Below are 6,000 nucleotides of genomic sequence, written 5' to 3'. Positions count from 1 at the left end.
CGCAATGTATACCGCTCAGCTCTAATGCGGGTGACGGCCGGAGCAGCAAAAAACTATGTCCTCTCACCAAGGGATATGCAGTCTCTCCCTCAGCTACACTCACAGCACCTCTCCACCCCTCTCTAGTAGTCACATGACCCACTCTGAGGTGATGCCCCGCCCACTGGCAATCACCCCACTAGGTGATTGACAGTTAGGAGCACAAGGACATTAACCCTTTAGATACACTGTGAAACCATAAAATAAGCCTTCATTGTATTCACCACTACATTTACATCAATGTACATACAATTACATATATGTGAACTGTATTATTTACCTCAAAACATGCATACAGTATTACAACATCCATTAACTTTTATATGAATAATATATATGCTTATACTCCATTTTAGTCACCATATTATAACTACCTCAGTATAAGTGTTGTTTAAACCCTAAATCAGGGTTACATATGCAAACCAGAATGAGGGGAACTACAGCAGCTTCTTCCATGTGATATGATTTGCCCAATAGAAAATCAGCAGTAGGTGGTGATTTTAGGTAAATTTTTATGCCTCAGGTCAAAATTACTTTATCCTCAGCCAGTCATCCATCCAGGGACTGACTCCATTGTCCTTTCCAGCGAATTCTCTTTCTGAGCATAATTAAAAATTGCACTTAATTCCACTAGATCAGTGATAGAACAAAATACTTTTGGCCTATTTAAATCTTGGTTCCGTTGTCTTGATAAATCTGAAGGTCTTTTGCTGTCCTGCTGACATCGTCGACTGGGTGCCGCTTTCTTGGACTGGGTCAGCTGAATGTTGGACATCCAATGGCGCAACAGGACCCAGCCAGATGGCTTTGCCCACCAATCCTAGTGCAGCATCTGGTAAAAGAGGACTCCCTGCCAGTGCAACCTTGGACATACCTCTGCATTCCGTGGCTCCAGGTCTCATAGTTTCTCTCTGTAAGTCCTGTTTCTTATAAATCTGGTTTTGCTGCTGTACATGTGGGATTGTTATATCTCTCTCTGCTCCTTGGACAACCAATATTTCCATATTTACTTACCAGTATACAGTGGCACCAGTACCTGCATAGCTGGTTCCAGTCCAGCAATCCTGAGCACAGCCGGTTGTTACTTGCCTGCATATGCTGTCAGTTTGCAGAAGCGGGAAAGTACCCACAGCTGCAGAAGTAAAAACAGGAATGTAGAAGAAAATGAGAAGCTTGTAGAAATAAAGTAGAGTGAGCAGGATAGAGAAAGGAGGAAGAATAGCAGCTTGTGGAAGGAGAAGTATGGGAGTGGGAGCAGGATGGAGAATGGAGTAATAGGAACAGTGCATGTTACTATAGGAGCATCATGGAGAAGACAGGGAGTGGGAGTAGCATGGAGAATGGCTAATTATGAGCAGTCCATGGTGACAATGCTAAATTCCTTTGTCGTATAAACAACCCTTTATGAAGTCTAAGAACACTGTACGCTGCTTACTTAAGAAGTACCGTAAGGGTACGCTATTTGCGTAACGATCGCTCAGCCGTAGGCGAGGCGCTCAAGCGTCACGTTCGCTCACGGCCCAGTGATCACAGGACAACACGTTATTGGCTATGATTAGAGTAATGATTCGCTATGGCGTAGCGGACGCTCGAGACCACGAGGAGATCACCAGCGGCGCAGACGCTCACAACGCTATACCTTTATGTCTAAACCTTATACCAATGAAATACACAGAATACCTTAATGTGAATACAGGGTGTAAGTGCAACCTTGTGTAACCTGACTAACTACAAAGCTGCTTGAGCGTCACCGACGCTCAAGTGAACACTTAACACTATAGGAAATACACAGATACTGGTTTAGGGTCCAAAGCCTATTAACTGTATTATATCTAATATACTTGTAAAAGGGGATAACAGTACAAATGATACACTACAATATAACAGAGACTTCCTAACCAAAATACAATACTATCTAATACAATACAATACTAGTCTAGGGGAGATGTGAGAGAAAAGAGAAAGGAGAGAGAGAGAGAGAGAGAAATGGAGAGAGATGAGAGAAATTGTCTCACAGTAAGACAATGATTACGGAGAGAAAACTTACGCACAAGGGTAAACGATCGCATGCGCCTGGACATCCAGCACCCGATTTTCAGCAATGAGAACCGTTGAAGAGTGAGAGCTGGATGTGGTCGGCCTGCCTATTTATGCCCCACACACAATGCAATCTTACAGTCCCTACAATCCCATTGTCCATTGGACGTCGGAATTCGGCCCCGTATCATAACAAAAGGTCATAGGGTGATTCATACAGGTGGGCTGTGACGATTTCAAACAGCTCAGGTGGGTGGGAAACTAGGTTTCCCGCCGCATACCTGAGTATGAGTAAATAATAGAAATGGACATAAACTTCTTATGTCCATAACTATTCGCACGAGCGATTAATACGCTCCAAACCAACACCGGAATATTGCTAATTAAATACTCTTCCGATGGGTACCAAACACTGCTGCATGACTCCTGTTAGACCCTTCCTACGATACAAAGAGGGATTCCTCAGCTCAGGGACATTCTATGTTAACCAAACTTTCAGAAACTATCAAAGGGACCATGATCTACAAACTACATTAATTGTGAAAATATGTAACGAATGAGTCGCACGCTACGATTACATAAACTCTACCGTAAATACGCATACCGTGCGCCCGCGGGTGCACGCTATTGCGGGTATGCGCCTTCACGGGAGAGCGTACGCATGCGCAGCGCGGACCAGTGTGCGGTGCAAATATGGCAGTGTGTATGGGGATATTTTTCTGACTTTGACAGTCCACCCTTTGGCAGTCAATAATAACTGCCACTTCCTGAAAACATTTCAAAAGGAGAAAAATATATGTCAGTGGTTAATTCATTTCCATGGTTGGGTGAGGGAGGAGAGAGGAGTAGGTGTGAAGAGGGTATGACCTAGTGTGATAGCAGAAGCATGTGTGTATGAGTCCATGTTTGGAGGGTCATGTATCATCGTGCCGTACGTGTTGTAAATCAAGCTTCGAGGTATTGCGAAGTATACATTTGAATTCCTTCTTATCCCGTGGTACGGGTCTGTGGATGGGCTGTCAAACTTTACCGAGCTCATTTCGGCTTTCAGTTGTAACAAAATGGGGATGCACATTTTAGTTGATGATACATGAATGGGGGAGGTATGTGGTTGCTGATATCTGTGCCTGTATTCCCTATCGTCTATGTGTGTCATTACCTGAGGGTTGTAGAGATGAAGATAAAGAACACTTATGGAAAATGCAATGATATTCTATGTCAGGGAAATGTACATCTGTCGTTGAAGTTGTGTTCGGTATCTGTTGAGAGTCGTCTTCTTTGCGCTGTATTGCTCCTTGGGCATGAGCAAATAGCTTTGTCAGTGCCATCAGATTTACAAAAAAATGTTGGGCTAGCGTGAGTTTAAAAATACTAGGGAAACTGGGGATCCATGGCAAAGTTCATCAAGTGTCCATATCATAGGTTGTCAAAACTTCATCTTTGGTGCTTGTCTGTTGTCTGTATAGCGTCTCGTCAACTTCCTCGTCCAAGGGGGTCTTTGTATCTTGGAGAAAAGCAGAAAAACAGGTGAAAGAAACGGACCGTATAATCGCATTTTCATCACATTCTGGTTTCTATCATTGGGTCATAAATCAAATCCAGGTTAATTACGGTTTCCTCACTCCTCAAGCTCATCACTTTTGTACTTTGTTTGCACCTCATTAAAGCCTGCCCGCATCTAAATATCAATCCAATCGATATAACGACACCCAAGATACATAGTAGAAACTTTCCAACATCCATTATGACTCCTTGAGCCCAGTCTCCCAAACCGGAGAACCAATTTCGCGGGTTCAACCATGACACCCAACCAGTCAGCTCATTACCTACAGCAGCAAGGGTGAGATTGTGTTTTCGACGAAATTCCCACTTCAATTGGAGAATATCGTCCATCTTTTGGTCTATGACCTCTACCGGATCCTCGGTGCTATTTGTGATATACGTGCAACACTTTATGCCGTACTGTGTTGCCAATGTAACACAATATCCGCCTGTTACTGCTGTAAGATAATTAAGAACCATCCTATGCTGAACTAGTTCTGTTTTATAAGCTTGAAGTTCTCTTCCAGTGTATCTAAACGTGTCATCATACATTTCAGTGATATTATCTAACAAATTGGCGAGTGCGGAAATGTATTTATAATTCATCACTCCTCGAGCGGTGCGAGTGAAATCTAACGCTACCAGAACCTGAATCCCGGTGGATTCATGGATAAGATCAGAGGCCGGATGCTCTAACCTTTCTGACAGTTGTCTTTTAACTCGGTGCTCGTAATGAGTGTGAGTATAAGGAGCTTGGGCACCACGGTGTATGTCCTTCATTTTGTCATGTGTAACAGTCATCACTTCAGGCAATACTTTTCCAATATAACACAATCCTTCAGAGTTTGGGGCAAGCCACTTGTACGCCTTTCTCCCGCATATGAAATATGCGTCATCGGGGAGAACATATGGGACGGAGAAGGACATGACCATGTTACAAACCTTCCAGGTGAAATCTCCTGACCCTAATTCTTCCATCTGTTTAAGGCACGTATCAGTTTGTACGATATGTGCACAGTATCCTGGTGATACTTCTCCAACTCTAGTAATTCTATTTCCTAAGGTGTATCTATACCGGAAAGATTTTCCTCTACTGGCTATGTGGCGTACAAGCTCTGTATCTGTAGGCATTCTATCTGCTCTGTGTGAAAAGGTCATGGTAAGGTTGCTCCATGACACTTCCCAATTTCCCGGCTTACGGGGATTGGAGATATTAAAACATAAGAGGGACCTATCCACATGGTATTGGTGGAGCTTCAAACTAGGAGGGCTGGAGATGTTAAACCTCCGGTCCACCGGTCTCCCACCACTTAGCTCAAGTACCTCCCCTAACGTTAAAGGAAATGGTACTAGCCCTGATTTGCTATGACCCTGAGGTACTTGAGAGCATACCCAACAATCTGTTTGGTTTAACACGTTACCCACTAAAGAGTGATAGTCACTCAATGGATGCCGGTCCATATGGATATTAAAACTGGATTGGCATTTCTTTATGCATCCATCTTCAACCAGATTATCACAGAGCCTACAGATACAGTTTTCTTCAGCTAACAATCCATCAAAGAAAATGTTTACAGATAACATGGTTGTTAGATCGTGCCCGGTACTCGCCTTTGCTTGGTGATTGGGTTGCTATTGGAAATTTACACCTCCGTCTCAGTCATCAGGACCTTTCTGGATCCTTTCTCGACCTCACTGGTACTCTCACCGAAACAGACTGCTCTGGTCAACATCATGGTTAACGGGAAAATCCATATCACAGTCTCTTGGGGCAAGTCCATCTTACAGGAGGAGAAAAGGAGAAATTTGTAAAGGGGGTATAAGAAAACAGTTTGAGGGGGAGAGAACTTGTTACGATAATAAGTTCTCTCGTCTTGTTGTTCTTCTTGTTCTGCTGTCCTCTCAAAGGTGCTGTCTCTCAGTCTTCCAAACGAACATTCTGGTGATGCAATATTCCTTCCCAACCGACGATCTTTCTGTAAGGAGCAAAAATCTGGCATTACCATTGGTCCAACTGAGGGGTGACATAGCATCTTTAAACCATGGAAACATGAGTGGGAAGGGAGAGAAAACACAAAAAAAAAACAAAAGAGATAGAGAACAATTCATGTGCATATATACATTACATAACTCGACAATAACCATCAATAAGAAAAGAGAAACAAAACATTTTTTTTAAACATTGTCAACATTAAGAAAACATTGTTAGCATTAGAAAAACATTGTCAGACTTATTAGGCTGTCATATCTATGTGTCTAATGGTCTCCTTGAGCAGTCCCTCCCCACCAGCACCTGCATTACTCCACTGTCTGTATCTGGCCAGAAATACATTGTGGCGGAGGTCATGCTGGGGTTTGGTAGACTTCTGCAAGGACCAAGTG

This window comes from Pseudophryne corroboree, chromosome 1 (genome assembly GCF_028390025.1).
Source record: "Pseudophryne corroboree isolate aPseCor3 chromosome 1, aPseCor3.hap2, whole genome shotgun sequence".
Taxonomy (NCBI): Eukaryota; Metazoa; Chordata; class Amphibia; order Anura; family Myobatrachidae; genus Pseudophryne; species Pseudophryne corroboree.
The sequence above is the reverse complement of the archived record's forward strand: the minus strand, read 5'-3'. Positions refer to the sequence as shown.